Source organism: Macrotis lagotis, chromosome X, assembly GCF_037893015.1.
Source record: "Macrotis lagotis isolate mMagLag1 chromosome X, bilby.v1.9.chrom.fasta, whole genome shotgun sequence".
Lineage (NCBI taxonomy): Eukaryota > Metazoa > Chordata > Mammalia > Peramelemorphia > Peramelidae > Macrotis > Macrotis lagotis.
The window spans coordinates 337,562,423-337,584,604 of NC_133666.1; the positions used below are offsets into that span (position 1 = coordinate 337,562,423).

The 22,182-nt window shown below is 33.3% G+C and overlaps 1 pseudogene; it reads left to right on the forward strand.

Moving 5' to 3' along the window:
* Positions 1-19,867: 19,867 nt before the first annotated feature.
* On the forward strand, positions 19,868-20,650 carry LOC141502630 (zinc finger CCHC domain-containing protein 9 pseudogene; annotated as a pseudogene).
* The last annotated feature ends 1,532 nt before the right edge of the window (positions 20,651-22,182 follow it).

A 22,182-nucleotide genomic window follows, 5' to 3' on the forward strand; every position in this document is an offset into this window, starting at 1 on the left:
AAATGGACAACTAGGAAAATCGATTCAGGAGAGATAATTTACAAATTATTAGTATTCCTGAACACCACAATCAGAAAAAGAGCCAGGATAATAACATGCCAGAAATTATCATGAATAATTGTTCTAATATTCTAGAATGAGAAGATAAAATAATTGTTGTGAGAATCCATTAATCACCCCCAGAAAGATGTCCCAAAATTAAAAACTCCAAGGAATATTGTACCCAAGTTTCAGAGGAGAATTTAGGAGAAAAGACTGCAAACTGCTGGAAAAGAAGCAAGTTACTTACTAGTTAGTCATGTCAGGATTAAACAGGACTTTTTAGTTTCAACATTACAGGATCAGAGGGCTTGAAATATGATATTCTGGATGGCACAGATTGGATTACAACAAAAATTCAACTAACTTGCAAAATTCACCATATTTTTTCAGGGAAAAAGATGAATTTTCAATGAAATAGAAGACTTTCAAAATTACCTAATAGGAAAACCAGAAAAGAACAAAAAAATTTGACCTTCAAAAATAAGACTCAGACATGCATAAAAAAGGTAAATAAAAAAGAAAAATGTTAGTTAATAAGAATAAATGGGAAAACTATCTTTAGTTTTTGAGAACTGCAATTCTCTTAGAGCTATATAAGGAATATAATTAAAGAGATGTAAGAATAAATTGATCATGGTGTAATGATTTATTTTAGCTCATGAGAGTATTTCTATCAAAACAGCTGTACTTTTTTGTTTGGTAAGGCAATGGGCTTAAGTGACTTGCCAGAGATCACATAGCTAGGTTATTATTAAGTGTCTGAGGTGGGACAGATCCTCCTGACTCCAAAGCCAGTGCTCTATCCACTGCAACACCTGGCTACATCATGCATTGTACTTGACAGAGGGTGTAGGTAACAAACAGGTATAAAACAATTAAGATGCTAAATTGGAAGAAGTAGGTGGAGGCATTAGAGGATAATGAAACCACTTGAAGAGACAAAAAGGAGCTTTTATAATAGAAGGAAAGTAGGGAGAGTATAGACATTAATTAAATCTTACTCTCAGCTGATTTGACTCAAAAAAGAAATGAAATACATTACCAATTTTATTAGAAATGTATCCTACCCCACAGGGGAATAGGAGGGAACAGGAGAAAGCACAGTGTGAAGCAGGCAGCAGTCAAAAAAAAAAATATATATCGGTGTGGAAATATAAGGGGATAGGAGAAAGAAAAATATAAATATGAGGAAGATAGGATGGAAAGAAAGAAAAAGTTTTGCACAAATAAAGCCAAGATTAAAAGGAATGCAGAAAACTGGGAAACAATTTTCACAGCTAGTGTTTCTAATAATGGACTCCTTTCTAAATTATAGAGAGAACTGAGTCTAATTTATAAGAACACAAGTCAATCCCCAATTGATAAATGATCAGAGAATATGACACACAATTTTCAGATGGATAAACTAAAGTTATCTATAGTCAGATGAAAAAATGCTTCAAATCATGAGTGATCAGAGATGCAAATTAAACAATTCTGAGATATGACCTCATAACTATCAGACAGACTAAAATGACAAAAAAAAGGAAAATGATAAATATTGGAAAGACTATGGGAAAACTGACATTGTTGGTGGACTTGTGAACTGAGCCAACCATTCTGGAGAGAAATTTGGAACTATGTTTAAAGGGCAATAGGACTGTTGCTATCTTTTGATTCAGAAGTACCACTACTACTATTATTATATCCCAAACAGAAAACACAGGAAAAGGAGAACTTGTATGCAAATATTTAAAGCAGCATTTTTTGTGGTGGAAAAGAATTGGAAATTGAGAGAATGACCATTAATTGAGGAATGCCTGGATGAGGGATGAAATATGAATACTATGGAATATTTTTCTTCTGTAAGAAATAATGAATATTTTCTTAAATGAAATGATTTATTATTTCTATGATTTAATGTTTGTTCCACTCATTCTTTAAAATTAATTTGCTCAATCCTGGTTTTGGCACAAAAAAACCCCCAAAAACAAAATAAAATTAATTTTCTTTTAGTTTAAAATTAATTTTTGTTTTATGTTTTCATGGTTGATTGTTACATATAAATTTTTATTGCATCATAGTCTGATCATTATGCACTTATTATTTTTGCCTTTCTGCATTTGATTATAAGGTTTTTACACCCTAGTCCATGATCAAGTTTTGTATAGGTGCCATGTACTGCACAGAAAAAGTTATATTCTTTCTCTGGGGACAACTGTTCTTCCCTTTATTTACACTCCCACCTTGACTTCCCAGTAAAGTAGGATAGATTTTTAAATCCAATTGGGAATATATCTTCTTCCCGTTCTGGGTCAAATTCATTGAATAGAATTTATTCAATGTTCACACCCTCCCTTCCTTTCCTCTGCTATATTTAGTTGAACATCCATCTTTTCTCCTGACAGCATATATGCAAAATTTTTCAGGGTAGTAAATCCTAGGTTGTAATCCCAGGGCATTTACCCTCTGATATATGGTATTCATGGTCTTCCAGTCCTTCAGTGTTGAGGCTGATAGGTCTTAGTGAATCTGATTGTGTTGCCTTTGTATTTAATTTTTTTTTTTTTTGCTGCTTGCATTATTCTTTCCTTTATTTGAGGGTTCTGGAATTTGGCTATAAGAGTCTTTGGAATTTTTATCCTGGGGGTCCCTTTTTGGAGGGGTTTTCTGTATTCTTTCAATGGTTATATCGTTTTCTTGTTCTAGAAGATTTGGACAGTTTTCCCTAATAATTTCTTGCATGATATTTTCCAGGTTCTTCTTTTGCTCTAGGCATTCTGGTAGTCTGGTGATTCTTAGATTATCTCTTCTAGATCTGTTTTCTAGCCCTCTACTATAATCTGTCTTTGTATTTCTTTACCTGGTATTATTTATCCACCAATGCCTAACTTTCTCCTTTTTGTTTATATTCTTATTGTTTTCAAAGAACTATCCATCAAAGTACAAATCAGGGGCGGCTAGGTGGCATAGTGTATAAAGCCTGGGCCTTGGAGTCAGTAGTACCTAGGTTCAAATCCAGTCTCAGACACTTAATAATTACCTAGCTGTGTGGCCTTGGGCAAGCCACTTAACCCCACTTGCCTTGCAAAAAAAAAAAGTACAAATCAATCAAAGGTTGATTGATTGGTTGTTTGGTCCATAAGCAGCATTGCCTCCTAGTCTCTAAGTACCTTCCTCTCTTCAGATTCATTAGAAATACACATCTTAAGAGTCATGAATCACATCAAATTATAATCACCATCCCTTATCCCTTTTTCAATTGCCTCCATGGACACACAATTCTCACAAGCTAAAGCATCATGCAAGACAAGCATTTCATGAATCATTTATACCACCCTCAAGCATCCTCTCTCTCTCTCTCATCCTCCTCCACCCTTAGCTCCTCAACCAGGGTACTTAAATCTTCCTTAAGTATAAAATATGGATTAAGACAAAAATTACTTCCTAATCTCTTCATGTCTTTGTAAGTAAGGTTTCCAACTTCTGCCCCTATAATACTACAAACCTCTTAGTATCTAGGAAAATAAAGTCACTTCTGATTTAATTAAATATTGAGCCTCTAATTACTCTAAGTACTGGGAAACTCTGAAGGTCTTGCTCAAGAACTTGACAACTGATTGTAAGATATGGAAGACACTGACACACGACTATCCAGCACAGGGTGCCCTTAACAGACAAAATTAAAGTAGGTCAAAGGAAACATGAGACACATAAATATAGAGTAAATACAACAATTTTTTAGCCAGACTTTTTGTTCACAGCCTGTAGTAGAGCACTCTGAGCTTGTATTGGTCTCATCAGCCATTGTCTATAATTTGTCTCAAAATAGTGATGTCATTATTGTCTTCTTCAACAGAATGACAAGAACCAACTATAGGGATATCCTCTAAGTACAATCTCTTCAATTATATTCAAGCCTTTAATTAACCTAAGAGAAAACAAATTCTCAAGAGTAACAATTGCTTTCTTCCCTTGTAGAGTTCTATACAATTTATTGTTCTTGACTAACACTTGTTCTGTATTTTTCTCCTTTCTCCATTCACCTTTTTAAACATCTCTTCTGTCTTGTATTTGAAGATTGAATTCTCTGTTCAGTTCAAGGATTTTTGATCAATCCTAATTTCTTTTTTCTTTTTAGGTTTTTTGCAAGGCAAATGGGGTTAAGTGGCTTGCCCAAGGCCACACAGCTAGGTAATTAAGTGTCTCAGACCGAATTTGAACCCAGGTATTCCTGACTCCAGGACCTGTGCTTTATCTACTGCACCACCTAGCCACCCCAGTCCTAATTTCTTATATAGAAAATGACTAATCTGTAAACATGTGAAATATAAATGTATATGTACAATGTTTACCAGATGGTTTGTCATTGAGGGAAGGGGGTTGGGAAGGGATGTTGTAAGGAAATTATGTCATTTATAAAAATACAAATGCATGTTGATGAATGTTGAAAAACTTTCATAATAGGTAATTGGGAAAAAATAAAATATCAATTGTGAAAAAAATCATAGAAATAAACACTTCATTCAAGAAAACAATAACAATGATATATCTTAACAAAATTTATAGAAGCCAGCTAAAGCAATTTTTAGAGGAAATTTATATCTCTAAATGCTTGTATGAATAAAGTAGAGAAAGAGTAAATCAATAAATTAAGTATGCAACTAAAAAAACTAGAAAAAGAACAAATTAAAGATCACCAATTAAATACCAAATAAGAAATTGTGAAAATCAATGGAGAGATTAAGAAAATTGAAAAGAAAAATCATTGACCAAATAAATAAAACTAAGAGTTGATTTTTATGAAAAAATCCAATAAAATAGATAAACTTTTCATTTATCTCATTAAAAGAAAAGTGAAGAAGAAAATCAAATTACCAGTATCAAAAATGGAAAGGGTGATGGAATGATTTATGGTATCTGATATTAAATGAAGGAAGTAGAACCAAAAGAACAATGTACACATTGACAACAACATTGTAAGATGACCCACCTTGATGGAAGCATCTCCTCTCAGAAATCCAGATAGAACAACTGTATTTGACTGACTATGGACTATATTATCCCATCCAGAGGAAGAAGAACAAAACAAAATAAAACGCAAAAAAAACACATACACAAACAACCCTTCTGAATCTGATGAGCACTTTATAAAAATTATCTCTTATGTGTCTCTTTCTCTTAATCCAAATTCCTCATACTGAAAATTACTAATTTGTAAAAATGCTTATCTAAATATGTATGTACAATGCTAACATAAAATTGTTCATCACTGAGGGGTGGGAGGGTGGGGAAAGAGGGTGGAAGGAATTTTTTTAACTTAAAAATATACATGGGCATAAATAAATTAATAAATTTAAAAATGAAAAGCGTGAACTCACCACCAATGAGGAAGAAATTAAAGATCTAATTCAGAGTTATTTTACCCAAATGTATGCCAATAAATTTGATAATCTGAGTGAAATGGCTGGATATTTAAAAAATACAAACTGTCCAGATAAATAGAAGAGGAAATAAAATACTTAAACAGCCCCATTACAGAAAAAATTGAAGAAGAAATTGAAGAAACCATCAATAAGCTCCCTAAGAAAAAGTCTCAGGTCTAAATGGATTTACAAGTTAATTCTACAAAACCTTTATGGAACAAATAATTCCAATTCTACATCAACTATTTAAAAACTAGGAGAACTAGTGGACCAAGAAATATTCTATCAGATCAATGGAAAGGAGATAAATTTATGACCATACAAGAATTATAGTATATCATAAACTGCAAAATGAATGATTTTTACTATTTTAAATTAAAAGTTTTACACTAATAAAATTAATGTTGCTAAAATTAGAAGGAAAGCACAAAGCTAGAAAATAATCTTCATAACTAGGAGTTTTGATAAAGGTCTCATTTCCAAAATATATAGAGAACTACATCAAATTTATATGGTCACAAGTCATTACCCCCATTGATAAATGGTCAAAGGATATGAATAAACAATTTTCAAATGAAGAAATTAAAACTATATATAACCATATGAAATAATGCTCTAAATCATTTTTGATTAGAGAAATTCAAATTAAAACAACAATGAGGTATCATCTTACACTTATCAGAATGGCCAAGATGAGAAAAAGGGAAAATGACCAATATTGGAGAGGTTATGGGAGGATTGGGATACTGACGCATTACTTAATGAAGTTGTGAATAGATCCAACCTTTCTGGAAAGCAATATGGTACTACTATGCCCAAAGAGCAATAAAACTGTTCATTCCCTTTTACCCAGCAATTCCAATTCTAGGTCTATATCCAGAAGAAATTATAGAAGAAGGGAAAAGTCCTACATGTTCCAAAAAATTCATAGCAGCTATTTTTTTAAAATATCCATGTGCATATGGATTAAAATAAATAAATAAATTGTTAAAAAAAACACAGGAGTTATGCCAAATTCCTTTTATGACAGCAATATGGTATTGATACTTAAGCCAGGAAGAACCAAAAGAGACAAAAAATTGTAGATCAATCACCCTAATAAACATTGGTGCAAAAATCTTAAATAAAATTTTAATAAAGAGATTCAAGCAAGTTATTACTAGGATAATATACCATGATCTGGTTGGATTTATACCAAGTAGGCAGGGATGGTTCAATGTCAAGAAAACACTCAGCATAATTGAACATATCAATATAAAACCTAACAAAATTCATATGATTATCTCAATAGATGCTGAAAATGTCTTTGAAAAAATACATCTATTCCAATTAAAAATACTAAAGAGTATAGGAATAAGTGTGATTTTCTTTAAAATAAAAAACAGAATATATCTAAAGCATGAACAAATATAAGGAAAAGGGATAAACTAGGAGAAATTCTGATATCAGGATTGAAACAAGAATGCCCATTATCACCATTCCTATTCAATAATGAAATGTTAACATAAGAAATATTAACATTAGCTATAATAGAAGAAAAATAAATTGAAGGAATTAGAATTGGCAAATAAAGAAGCCAGACTTTCACGTTTTGCAAATGATATGATGGCATACTTACAGAACCCATGAAAATCATGTGAAAAACTATTTGAAACAATTAACTAATCCAGCAAACTTGCCGCATATAAAATAAACCTGTGTAAATCATCAACATTTTTATATATGAATAACAAACCAAGAGCGATAAAGAGAAATTCTATTACACTAACTATAGACAACATTAAATACTTGAGAATCTACCTCCCAAGACAAACCCAGAAACTGTATGAACACAATTGTAAAGTACTTCTCACCCAAATAAAGTCAGATCTAAACAACTGGAAAAATGTCAATTTCTCATGGTTGGGTTGAGCTAATATAATAAAAATTACAATTCTAACCAAATTAAACTATTTATTGAATGTCATACCAATCAAGCTACCAAATAACTGTTGTTTTTTTGATCTGGGAAAAATAGTAACAAAATTCATATGAAGTAATAAAAGGTCAAGAATATCAAAGGAACTGGTGAAAAAAATTGTAAAGGAAGGTGGCCTTGCGCTACCAGATCTAAAACTACACTATATAGTGGCAGTCTTCAAAACTGCCTAGTATTGGTTAAGAAATAGAGTAATGGATTAGTGAATTAGGATATATTCAAAAGAAATAGTAGTAAATAATTAAGTAATCTACTCTTCAACAAACACAAAGACTTCAGTTTCTGGGATAAAAACTCAATATCTTATAAAAATTTGGGGAAAACTGGAAAATAGTTTGGCAATAGGCTTAGATCCACATCTCACACTCTACACCAAAATAAGTTCAAAATGAGTACAGGTTATAGACATAAAGGATGACAAAGGTCAATTAATAGATCAAGAAATACTCATCTATGGAAAGGGGAGAAATTTATGACCAAGCAAGGAATTAGAGTACATTATAAATTGTAAAATGAATGATTTTGTTTGGTTTTGCTTTTTTTTTGTTTTTAAATGGATGATTTTGACTTCATTAAATTAAAAGGGTTTTACACTTATAAAACCAATGCTGCTAAGATTAGAAGGAAAACAGAAACTTGGGAATCAATTTTCATAGCTAGAGGTAGGTTATGATAAAGGTCTCATTTCTAAAATGTATAGAGAATTGAATTAAATATTATAAGATTTCAAATCATTCAGGGTGGCTAGGTGGCGTAGTGTAGAAAGCACTGGCCTTGGAGTCAGGAGTACCTGGGTTCAAATCCGGTCTCAGACCCTAATAATTACCTAGCTGTGTGGCCTTGGGCAAGCCACTTAACCCCAATTGCCTTGCAAAAACCTAAAAAAAAAAGATTTCAAATCATTCCTCAATTGATTAAAGGATATGAATAGGCAGTTTTCAAATAAAGAAATTAAAGATTTATTTAATCATATTATGAAAATGATCCAAATCATTACTGATTAGAGAAATGCAAATTAAAACAATTATGAAGTATCACCTGATACTATCTGATTGATTAGGATGACAAGAAAGGAAAACAATGTTGGACAGTTTGTGGGAAGAATAGGGCATTAATGCACTGTTGGTGGAGTTGTGAACTGATCTAACCATTCTAGCAAGCAATATGGAACTTTGCCCAAAGAGCAATAAAACTGATCATACCCTTCAACCCAGAAATGCCCATCACTTGGGAAATGTCTGAACAAGTTATGGTATATGAATCTTATGGAATACTATTGTTCTATAAGAAACCATGAATGGCTGGGCTCTAAAGAAGCAGGAACTGATGTTGAACGAACGATGAAGAACCAAGAGAACACTGTAAACATTAACAACATTGTGAATAGAACATGATATCTTGATGGATAAAGCTCCTCTCAGCAGTTCAGAGAGTTTGGATAACCCCAGGACAACTGATAGGGGCAATGTTATCCACATTCAGAGGAAGAAAAAGAAAAAAAAAGAACAAAGAAAAACCCACAGAATATGAATGAACCCTATATTCCCTGTTTAAAAATTTTTCTTATGTCTTCCTTCCCTATCTCATAGTTCTCTTTCTTTTCCCTTAGTCCTATTTCCTCATATAAAAAATGACTAATCTATAAACATGTTAAACAGAAATGTATATATATATGTACAGTTGTTCACTAGACTATTTGCCATTGAGGGGAGGAAGAGTGGAAGGAAATTATGTAACATAAATATGCATATGTATGTGAATGAATATTGAAGAACATTCATAAAATAAAATTGTAAAAATAAAATAAAATATCAGTTGTGAAAAAAAAAAGAAGGAATAGACAAACTTTGAAAAAAGCCTGGTAATACTCACATGAACTGAAGCTGAGTGAAGGGAGTAGAAGAAGGTGAACATTGTACTTACTGAGAGCAACATTGTGAGATGATCTACAATAATGGATGCAGCAACTCTCAGCAGTCCAGTGGTTAAGGACAAATCTGAGAGACTTGTGGAAAATACCAGACCCATCCAGAAGAAAAGAATTATGGAGGTTTTTAATGGTATTTAAATGCAAAAAAAAAAGTATTTTTATTTTTAAAACTTCTTTTATATTGATTCTTTCTCTCTCATGATTTTTTCCCTTATTTCTAATTCTTCTTTCACAACATGCCTAATATGGAAATGTTAAACATGGCTGTACATGTCCAACCTGTATTAGACTGTTTGATGCCATAGGGAGGAGGCAGGGGAGGGAAGGTGGCAGAAAAAATGGGGAGCTCAAATACTTACAAAAGATGACTGGTGAAAACTACTTTTGCATGTAATTGAAAAACATAGAAATAAATTAATAAAAAAGGGGGGAAAGGAATTTTACCTTGTCAGGAGAAAATAGATATTATAGAATTTTTCATGTATTAGTCAAAGAAAACACTAGTTAGGCCTTAAGAGGTCAATGAAAGGTTTAAAATTTCTTTGCCTGACTTATAGGTTGTGTGCTTATAAGGTTATTAAGCAACCTACAGAGGAAGAATAGGGATTTAGGTCCTGCTGGGGGAAAGAAATGTTCTTCAACTTTCTTGTGTATCCCACAATAGCACAATGAGCTGATACAGTACTCCTGAAGCATATCATTTAGAGAAAAGAAAGTAGAACAATGTAAGAGAAGAGATTATACACATAAAGGTTACTATATTTTTTTTAGAAATAGATTTTCTTGAGGGTCAGGAGTTGACAAGAAAGGGTTAATTAAGACCTCTATTACATATGTGTGGAGGAGGAGATAGCATAATTTGGAGAATGGGGCACAGGGGGCCTTAAAGTCAAAGGGCACAATGTGTAGCATTAGAGCAAAAAAAAACACCAAGTAAAAAAAAAAGCCAGAAATAGAAATGGGACCCTCACATTCATGTTATAGAGTATTTTATCAGCATAGGTGATACCAGTAAATAGATCACTGTTACCTGAAGTTAAGAAAGCCTAAATAGAAATTCAGTTTATTAACTATGAGACCTTGGGAAAATCACTTAATAGCTGTCTTCCTCAGTTTCTTAAATTATAAAATAGGGATAATAATAAAACTCATCTCAGCATTGTTGTGAGAAACAAAGAAAAGATAATGTTTGCAAAAATATTCAAAAAAAGTCCCAGGCACATAATGATGCAGGGAAATGATGTAGAAAGCTATGAATGTAGCAGAAACAAAAACTGTAATCTTAAATGTGTTAAATCTTGTTAAATGGGTGGAGGTTCCCCACTCTTGAGATATAAACTGATCCCCTGATGACTATATCCTGCCCCCCCTTGACACTGTTGTTTGTATCTTGTCCCCCATCTTCCCCTTCACTTTAACCTTGGACTAGGCACCGGTGTGACAGAAAATGACATGTTGAACTTGGGGGTCAAGCACCTTGGGACAGGAAAGAGTAGTCTATAACTTGCCATTGGAAGATACCTGGCCCAAGGAGTAAGACCATTCCCAAGTGCCACCCTCTGTCCAGCCTACCATAGAAGGGTATTTAACAGAAAACACCATACCTTTGAGCTCTCTAGCTACTCCCAGGCTTCCATCCAGAAGGATGGGGTTTTCTCATACACTTCCTTAACCCATGAGGACCACTGTGAGCCTCTCACTAAGTGACTTGGTTAAGCCATGCCTCATTGGCTGCCTGCCCTTTTCTCTTTCTCCTCTCTCTCTCTCTCTCTCTCTCTCTCTCTCTCTCTCTCTCTCTCTCTCTCTCTTTCACTCAGACTTCACCTGGCCTGTCCTCAGGGTGCTTATTTACTGTGTTTCTTACTAATTTTGGCCTGTGTACTTTGTAACAATATTTTGCCCTAATAAAATCCTGAATAGTTTTAACATCCCAAAGAGCTGCAAATTCCTTCACCTTTTCAGTGGCCTTAACACTTCTGTCTTCAATCTTTACATCTTTAATAATCAACAAAAATAATAACTACTTTATAATGTTTTTCCATTCATTTTCCCTACCCTGCTCCTCAGTTTATCCTAATGCCTCTTTTTTAGAAAATAACATGTCAAGTCAACATGCATTTATTAATTACCTACTGTGTACTAATAACTAAGCTAACTGGTAAGGATTAAAAAACCCTTATCCTCAAAGAGAAAATAGTCTAATAAAAGAGATAACATGCAAATAACTATGTACAGACAAAAGGTAGAAGGAATGAATTTAGGATATTATTAGAGGGATTATTCCTATAATTAAGGACTAAACATTTTAAAAACCACAAGATTCTATATTTAATCCTGGAAGGAATACAGAGTCACTGAATTGGTGTGTGTGGAGGGTAATGATGGTAGAAACTGAGTTTTAGAAAGATCAGTATGATAGCTGAGTGGAGCATGAAGATGAGAAGGGAGAAACCTGAGGCTTGGAAACCAACTTGCAGACTACTGAAATGGTCTAAGCATCAAGGAATGAGGAACAATATGAAAACAGTATGAGAAGAGGGAAGAAGATAAAAATATTAAGAAGGTAGAAAATATAGGATATGGGAAAAAGATGTGAGGGAATGAGTGAAGACAACACATAGATTGTGAATCTTGGTGACTAGGAAGATAGTGCAACACTGAATCATAATTAATAGTTAGTAAAAGGAAAAGTTTTGGGAATTCAATTTTGGACATACTGATTTTTAAATGTCTATAATATATCCAATTTAAGATATTCAGTAGACAGGTTGGAGATATGAGACTATAATCAGGAAGAAGTTTAAGGTTAGCCAAAAGATGTGAAAAATCATCTAATCAAATCCATGGGAATAAAGTGAAATTATATAGAGGGAGAATCAAAAAAGGTCCAGAATAGATTCTTAGGGGAAACTCACAGTTAGTGTATAGGCTCTTGATAAATAACCAGCAAAGGAGAATGAGAGGACATTGATAAATTGGTAGGAGAAGAATTAGAAGAGAGCAATATCATAAAAACTAAAGGAGAATAGAATATTAAGATAACTAGTTCTAGAATCAGTTTTAAAAGAACATATATATATATATATATATGAGTGTATGTGTATGTGTATGTATGCAAATATATATGTATATTAGATTTCAACATTTACTTTAAGATTTTGCATTCTAAATTCTTCTCTCACTCCCTCTCCTCCCTCTCCCCAATATAACAATCATGTTGTGAAAGAAGTATCAGAATTTAAAAAAAAAAGAAAACAAAAAAAGTGAAAATAGTATGCTTCAATATGCATTCAGACTCCAGAGTTATTTCTCTGGATATGGATAACAATTTCTATCATCAGACTTTTGGAATTACCTTCAATCATTCTGCTACTAAGAAGAGGTAAATCTGTCATGGCTTTCATCACATAATGTTTCTCATTCTGTATACATTATTCTCTTGGATTTGTTCACTTCACTCAGTTTCAGTCCATGCAAATCAAATCTTTCCAGGTTTTTCTAAAATCTACCTGCTCATCATTTCTTAAACATAATCATAATAGTATTACATTACATTCATATACTATGGTTTATACAGTCATTCCCCAATTGCTAGGCATCCCTTCAACTTCTGATTATTACTATAAATATTTTTGTAGATTTGTGTTCTTTTCCCTTTTTTGTGATCTCATTGGGATATTTGGAGCTGATAATAGTTTTGCTAGATCAAAGGGTATATACAGTTTTGTAACTCTTTGGGCATACTTTCAAATTGCTCTCCAGAATAATTGACTCAGTCCACTACTGCACTAACAATGCATTTGTGTCCCAGGTTTCTCACATCTTCTACATAGCTATCATTTTCCTTTTGTATTATATTTGTCAATGTGATAGATGGGAGGAGATACCTTAGCGTTGGAAAACAATATATTTTGGGAAGAAGAGTTAGAATTAACTTTTTGGGAGGGAAAGAATTAGCAGAGTTACTATTACCTGAGTCAGGAAAAGAAAGGCCAAAATATTCAGAGAGAGAAACATATATAAACTCAAGCAACCTGGAATTACCTAAGGTAATAGTATAGATAATCAATATTTTATGGATTTAATGCAAATGAAGAAAGAAAACAAGAAGGAAAGTTTATTAAAACAATAGTGATTATTATTAAAAAAAACTATTCATAGGATCAATAGTGAATTGACTACATGTAATTAAGAAAAGTAAAGAAAGATCTAGTTTTCATAAAGATGTAATCTAAATCAAGGAAAGAAGAGACTATTAATAAAAATGAGAATATTTTTATAAGAAATATATTCTTTTAGTTTAGTTCAAGAAATCTATATCCCAGTAAAAGAGAAATCATCATTAGCCATAAACATCATCTTTCAACTAACCAAAAAAAAAAGTTTTAAAAACATAAATATGATTATAAAACAACACAAAAAAAGAGATTACACAAAGTATTTTCATGATCATAGGCTCATAAATTTGGAAAAGGAACAAATTTTACTGATAATCTAGGAAACTGAAAGATTATTTTCATCTTAATATTGCACCTTGGAAAAACTTGCTCAGGAATTAAGAGGAGAAACTCAGAAAGGAAGTGTAAACATTAAAGAGATTGAATGAAAAGAAAATGGAAGAAATAAAGATAGAGCTATTTAAAAGATAACTATAACGCTAAAGTTCTAAACAACACTCCTATGAAACTTAAGATAGTATGCTGTGTATAGACATTACTCATCTTATTTAATAAATTTAGAATAGTATTTAGCATTATAGTAAATTAGAAATTTGGGAACTCTGAGTATAGGTGTTTATATGTATGAAAAATGTATACTTTCTTCCCCAAAATAATTATTTAACTGATTATGGTGAATGAAATAGGAGGCATTTTTATCAGAATTTAAGAAAAACAATTAATGTATAGTATATATAAAGAGATTAAATAATCATTTATAAAGAGAAAAAATCAAAATGTATTAGAAAACAAAACTAAAGAATAGGAACAACTATAACTCTAAAGTTGAGAGGATAGAATAAATTCAATTGTAGTACAGTTTATATCACCTAATTCAATATTACAAGCATCATTTCAAATAAAGCAAAAATTAGAATAGAATGTATCAAGCAAGATACTTAGGAAAATTATAACACATTCTGAGTTTCATGCAGAATTAAGAACTTAAATAGTACAAAATGAATAATATACTAGAATGTTACTCCATCAATATTTGATAAGTTAAACAGAAACAAACTGGGAGAAATTCATACAGTCACAATGATGCAAAAGTGTCTTAAGTTGGATAAAGAAAAAGAGAATTGTCTTACTTCTCAAATGTGTGTGCTATGTTTTCAAAATTGATTATGCATAAATCTTATGCATAAATTTTTCATGAATTATAGTAGAAATGAAGAAACATTAAACACTTAGAAATCATAAGAAAGAAGAGCTATAATCAGAATAACTGAGACCTCATTTCAACATGTATTGTCAACACTGTACAATAATGTTTTAATTTTTTTTTTCATTTTCTATAATGATATGCCTCAATGTCTTCTTTGTTTCACTGAATGCTGGATTCTGTGATATCTGTTCTTATTTTTCCTAATTATTATTTATTTTTAAATGACCCACTTATATTTGTTATCATATGTATTTGAGCAAATTATTTTATCCCTGGCCACAACTTTCTCATAAATAAAGTGAGGGAGATTTACTAGATGAAGTCAGGGGTCTTTCTAGGCTTAAATCTGTGACCTTTTCCTGCAAAGGACTCAGGAAATTCCTGCCCAGGGCAACAAAACAATGAATCCCTGCCTCAAACTGACAGGATTAAGTCTTTAATTTTCCATTGTTCATCTACATACCTTTCTTGATCCCCCATCTCTTTGTCCTCTTCTACTTATCTTGTGTACTATTTATTTTACTTGTTTTCCTATGAAGATAGTCCACTGGGGGAGGTATGATTCCCCAAATAACCTCTCACACCCTTGCTTCTCTCTTAGCAGCCCATGATGTTCTCACCAGCCCAGTTTGTGGCTGTTTCTTCTTTACTTTAAACAGTGCTGTGCTACTTCTCCAAAGAATTTAATCTGTGCTTTATATAGTCACCTGTGAATTTTTTTGTAATAAACATTTTCCTGTCTTCCATGTCTAAAACCCTCTAACCTCTTCATCTCTGATGCTATCCCTTACACTCTTTCATGGCTTCCTTCTGTCACAAGTCTTCCCTTGTCTTACTTAATAGCAATGCCTTCTTTCTAAGATTAACACCAATATATCCAGTATATGTAATTTTTTTCCTTTGATTTTTGCAAGGCAATGGGATTAAGTGACTTGCCTAAGGCCATATAGCTTGGTAATTGTTGATTTGAAACTATGCCCAAAGAGCTATAAAACTTTATATACTTGTCTGAGGCCAGATTTGAACTTAGGTTCTCTTGACTCCAAGGGGTGCTCTATATACTGTACCTTACTTAGCTGCCTCGATTTATGTGCATGCCGACTTCCAAATCAGATCCTAAGTTTTTTGAAAGCAGGGATCTTTGTTGTTGTTGTTGTTATTGCCAGTTCTTAGCATCAAGCCAAATATTGAACAGAGAAATAATTTCTAGAACTCATCTGTTCCCTCTGCAGTAACCAAGTGAAATAGTTAACCTCTGAGATTGCCTTACATCATTGCTGAACCCCTATCTTATGGTCCAAGCTATTGAGAAGAGGTCAATGAACTCTTTAGAAAAGTACCTTATCCCTCCCTGGCAAGGATGTCCCCAAGGCATCCTTTCAACAAAATAATAGATCCTGGCTCTAGTTGGAAAGGATTAAGTCTTTGAGCTACACCCCTCATATACATATCCCTCTGGACAGAGCAACTGCCTTCTCATCTAAGTATTCCTAAATACCTCATCTTCCTGTCCCTTCATAAGCTCACCTCTCCTCAAGATGAGAGGTAGAGACTCATCTTCCTTTAGGAGACCAGCCCACTCTTGGGGAGCAAAATCCCCTAAGCAATCTTTCATGTCCCTATACTCTTGCTTTACAGTTGTCCTCTGATGGTTCCTTTGGGAGGTCAATTTGCTCTTGGTGAGTGTGATCGCTCAAATAATCTCTGCTAACTGCTTACCTTTCCTTACTGCTTATCCTCTCATGGTGGATGCTGTTGCTGCAGCTGCTAACTTTCTCCTAAACTTCTGCTAATCACAATGATACTTATATAAACCTTTTAGACCCTAAATACATGTGGGTCAGTCTCCATTATTCAGATGAAGGAACTGGGGACTAAAAGATATTAATTGACTTGCTCAGAAAAATACAGTCAATGTCTGAGAAAAGATTTTGATGCAGGGGAAAGATGAAGAGAATTGTGAATGTAGCATAAAGAATTTGGGTGGAGGTGTAAATTGACTAGAAGTAGAGAATTATGATTGTAACAGAAACAATTGTAATCTTCGGTGCAGACCCTCCCCATTCTTAATGTACCATTGATTCATTGTTTAATGTAAAATTTGCCTCTGAATCTCCTTAAGCTTTACCCTCTACCTAATTCCAGCAAAGTAGGGGAAGGGAGTTCACCTTTTGCCTCTGGATGAAAGGCAAGACATAAAAACCTAGCTCAGGGCAACAGACTTCTCTACCAATCTGTGGCCCAGTCAATGCTGCTTGGCTGTTTTTTTATCTCTCTCTGTCTCTCTCTGTCTCTCTATGTCTCTCTGTATGTCTGTCTGTCTGTCTCTCTCTCTCTCTCTCTCTCTCTCTGTCTCTGTCTCTCTCTCTCTCTCTCTCTCTCTCTCTCTCTCTCTCTGTCTCTCTCTCTCTCTCTCTCTCTCTCTCTCTCTCTCTCTCTGTCTGTCTCTCTCTCTGTCTCTCTCTCTCTCTCTGTCTCTCTCTCTCTCTCTCTCTCTCTCTCTGTCTGTCTCTCTGTCTCTCTCTCTCTCTCTCTCTCTCTCTCTCTCTCTCTCCCCCTAGCCCTTCCTATTTCCTGTAACCTTTTAAATAAATTTTTGTTATATTTAAGCCCTTGATTTCAGGAGTCTGAATAATGATTCCTCAGAAGACAAACTGAAACCAAGTAGCCAGTGGCTACAATTTGAATTGGGTCTTTTTGAATTTTCATTCTATCCACTATGCCAAATAAATTCTTATTTTTCTATATCTTATAGATATATATTTATCTAGTGAAGTAGAAGGCTAAGTAATCTTACAATGTCCATTCTGTAGCAGATTAGATGATTTGTTCATAGCCTCTTTGAAAACCTGAAGTGACTAAAATGATAAGGTGACTCATTGCTTATGCCTTTAAAGAGATTTTTTTTTTTACTTGTCCCATCCACATTGAGGTCCAATTTTGAAAGGACATTTTGACAATTTGGAATGATGTAATATACCCTGAATAATCTTTTGGTCATATCTCTCTGCTTCTAGGGAAAGAAATGGGATGCCATGTATGATAACAGAAGATATTTCCAGTTTGTAGATCTCTTTCTATGGAGTTTTCTACTTAATAGGAAGTGATTTCAATTAGATGTAGTGAAGGAAGTTCATTTTTACCCTCGTGTAATTTTGGCAAGATCTACTTATATGAAGTGTGACTTCAAATGATTAATTCATATTTTTTGCTTTGTCTCTCTTGGTCCTTTCTTCCCTTGAGAAGGAAACTTGTGAATATCAAAAGTTCCCAAAGGGCTTTGAAATTATGTAGAGCACCAACAGTTTATTAGAATGACTGTAGCTATAGCCGCAATAAGAGGAAGAAAATGCTAGTGGACAAGACAACTTCAGAAAATGATCTTAGGAAAGGCACTAGGTGTCTTCTTAGACTAGGCTCAGTATAAGTGAAATTCAAACTAGTTAATTAGAAGTCTTGCAAAAACTTGTTTATATCCTAATGAGGTCTGAATATTGGCATAAGGAGTAATAAATTATTCTATAATTATTCTATAATTCATGTTACGAGTCTTTTATGCTTAATAGTTCTTTTTGGGTATGGAAATAAACCTATAACATATCTTATTCATGTTTAAACATTGTTTTTTTTTAATATTTCCCTTCCTTTAGGAAAATTCTTGATTAGAGGGAGTTAACATATTAAAGAGCAACATTTCTTGGGAAGCCAACCTAGGTGGGGGTAATGAGCTAATTAATAAAATAATGAGGAGCCTACTTCTCCTATGGAGAAGTCTTACTTCCCACAAAGCCAAACCTTTGACAAGTCTAAGATGACAGGTTAATGACAGGGATTGGTACAGGATGTGACTTCAGGCAAGAGATTCCTAGCTATAGGCATATGTATGCATATTGTGTTCCCTCACAGAATTCTGGCAAATGAGAGAGGGGAGATATCTTTTTCTGTCTTAAGTACTAAAATAATTCCTGATAAATGGTAGAAAATAAATAATACTTTTAATTGATTGCAAAATAGTCTTCAGTTGTTGAGTTCCCCCTGTCCATCAGGGGATTCATTCATCTCAGGAGAGGAAAAAAACATGTGGGAGTACTAGAACAACTAGTAGACCCACTTATTGTAAGTATCAAACAGTTCTTATAGCCGAAAACCACAAAATCAACATACAGGATAAAAACAACGATTTAACTCTAATTTGGGCAGGATGTAACCTAGCAGGATGTAACTCAGGTCTAGAAGTTCCAGAACAGGGCTATCAAAAAGTGAGGGCACAAATGATGCAGTTCTGTTATCAAATCAGAGTTCCAGGGACACTAAAGCTTAGGTCTTTTAGTCATAACTGACCTCTAACCCAAATTCACTCCAGTAGCTCTTAACATTCAGTCACTGGGAAGAATATTTGGTTTACATGCTTTAAAAAAGCCTCTATGTGACAGAAAGTTCTTTACCTAAAGATAAAAATAAGAACTAGCACTTAAATTATAGTTTAAGATCTGCAATGTGCTTTGCAAATATTGTATCATGTTATTTCCACTACAATTCTTTTTTTTTGGGGGGGGAGGGGTCTTTTTTTATTGCATAAATATTTTATTTGTTCTTCCAATTACATATAGTGCTAGTTTCTACCAATCATTTTTTTGGCAAAGTTTTATGTTTTACAATTTTTCTCCCTCCCCTCCAACAGAGGGCAATCTGATATGTTTTACATTCGCAACCATGATAAGCATAGATTGAAATTGAACATGTTTTGAGAAAAGAATCAGATCCAAATGGAAGAAAGAAAACACTAGAGATAACAAAATGACATAATACATGAGAAGTTTTAAAAATTATAGATAATAAGCTTTGGTCTTCATTTCAACTCCACAGTTCCTTCTCCAGATATGGATGGTAATTCTCCATTCCAATTTCCCTAAGATTGTCCCTGATTTATATGAGTTGATGCACAGCAAAATGTACTGTGCACAAAGTAAGAACAATGTTCTAGGCTGATGGACTATGAATGACTTAGCTTTTCTCAGCAGGACTGTGACCTAAGACAACTCTAAACAACTTATGATAAAGAATAATATCGGTTCTGGGCTGCACCTACCCCGGGCCAATGGACAGGAGGGTGCTTTGGTTGAAACCATGACCAGGTGGGCAAGAACCAACACAACACATAATAAGAAAGCTTTGAAAGCAACATCATGGGAAGACATGAAGAAGGGCTCTATGGAGAGAGGAACCCAAAATCTACAAAAGGATAAACACTTTCATTCCAATGGGCTCTCCCTTAAAAATGATCCACCCCAATCAAAAAACAAGAAAAAAACTTATACCAATCAAAATATAAATAGACTCATGGAATATCTAAGACAGAATGGGAATGTGATGGGAGATAGCCTGGAAATAAGACAAGAAATAACAACAGCTCTCAGAAAAGATAGTCCCCGAGAAGGAAGGAGGTTGAAAAGACAAAACATAAAGAAAAATGCACAGGTCTGTTACCATTGCAGAAAACCAGGCCATGGAGTTGCATATTGCCCTGCTGTCCTTGAGAGTCAAGATATGGGCACTGGAATCTGTTACCTCTGTAGTTCCACTGAACATGAAATAACCAAATGCAAAGCCAAAGTAGACCCAGCTATGGGAGAATTTCCTTTTGCAAAATGTTTCATTTGTGGAGAGATGGGACATCTGTCTAGATCCTGTCCTGATAATCCTAAAGGATTTTATGCTGAAGGTGGTGGTTGTAGACTTAGTGGTTCTGTGGAACATTTTAAGAAAGATTGTCCTGAAAATCAGAATTCAGATAACAAGGTCACAGTTGGTCATTGGATTGAGGGGATGAGTGCAGATTATGAAGAAATTTTGGAGGCTCCCAAACCACAAAAACCCAAAAAATTAGTAGCCAAGGTTGTTAACTTTTAACAGTAGAAAGATAACAACTTAGATGTTATAGTTTAAACACAGTCCAGGGGTGTCTGGGTGGCGCAGTGGATAGAGTACCAGCCTTAATCCAGCCTCAGACATTTAATAATTACTTAGCTGTGTGGCCTTGGGCAAGTCACTTAACCCCATTGCCTTGAAAAAAAATAACAAGTCATGTTGTAAATCGTAAAATTGTCAAATTCTTTTCTGATGTTTTGTGCACTGAAGAGGAATACCACCAGCATAAAACACTCAAAAACAACCATTTGAAGCTAAAATTGGGAGTCCTGAGGGAAACCTAATTCTTAACAAAGTAGTATCTGCAAAACTTAAATAATATCAAATGATAAATGTTTTCTTAAAAATAATAAAATTATTTCAACAGTCCAGAAACAAGACCTGTATATGGAGGTGAGCTTTATGTATTTTTATAAAACTTACATTTATCTAAGTAATTTATTTGAATACAGTGGTATTTTAAGAGCTCGAATTTTCTAGCCTTAAAATTTATTTTGCTTTTGTATATTTAATAAAAATGACTTTACCTGTCTTGATAAAAAAAAAGAATAATATCCATCCCTAGAGAAAGATTCAATACAGATTGAAGCATTCTTTTTTTTAAACTTTGTTTTTCTTGAGGTTTCCTTATTTTAATGGGGGGAGGGGTTGGTGAATCTATGTTTACTTTCAGAACAAGACCATTATAGAAATGTTTTGCATTACTATACATTTACATATTATTTGATTTCTCAATGGGGATGGGTAGATTGGGAGGAAAGGAGGGAATTTCAAAAGTTTAAAAAAATGAATGTTAAAAGTTTTTTTTATGTAAACAGGGATACAAAATACTAAATAAATAATTAAAATTCACAATTCTCTATGTAAATAAGTTATAGGTGAGTTGTTGATTTGAATTACTTGAAAGAATTTTTTAAATCACAAGTTCACACAAAAACAGAACAAGAAAATGAAAAAGCAATACATTTTTTTTATTTAATCAAGACAGATTTTTGCACTGGCATAGAATATAATGCCCCAAATAGATTCTAAATAGAACCAAAATAAATAATCCAATTTAAACTAACACTTAGCACTTATAAATATCCATATTAGGAATGAATAAAAAGTCCTAAACTTCATAAGAAGGGAGATCAACTCATTCAGCACCTTCATTTCAAGGAAGAAATTATAGTCTAATTTTGATGATTGAGATGAAGAAACGAAGAACTGAAGAAACTGAACGTGGTGGAAACTGAAAATGGTAAGACTGTTTCAACTTGTTGGATCTACTTGTTAGCCTACTAAGAATTCATTTTCTCAATTTACATTTCTTTTTCCTAACTGTTTACCTGTTTTACAAATAGAATTTGATTTTAATAAAAGCAAAACTATTGTTATGTTACTAAGGAAATAAATTGGTATAAATTATTGTTTAAAATGTAAAAAAACTTTGTTGAATTTGGTTATAACAGTCAGGACCTAATCTAGGCCAAGATTAAACAGCAATATGCTCTAGCATGCCTTTTATCCTT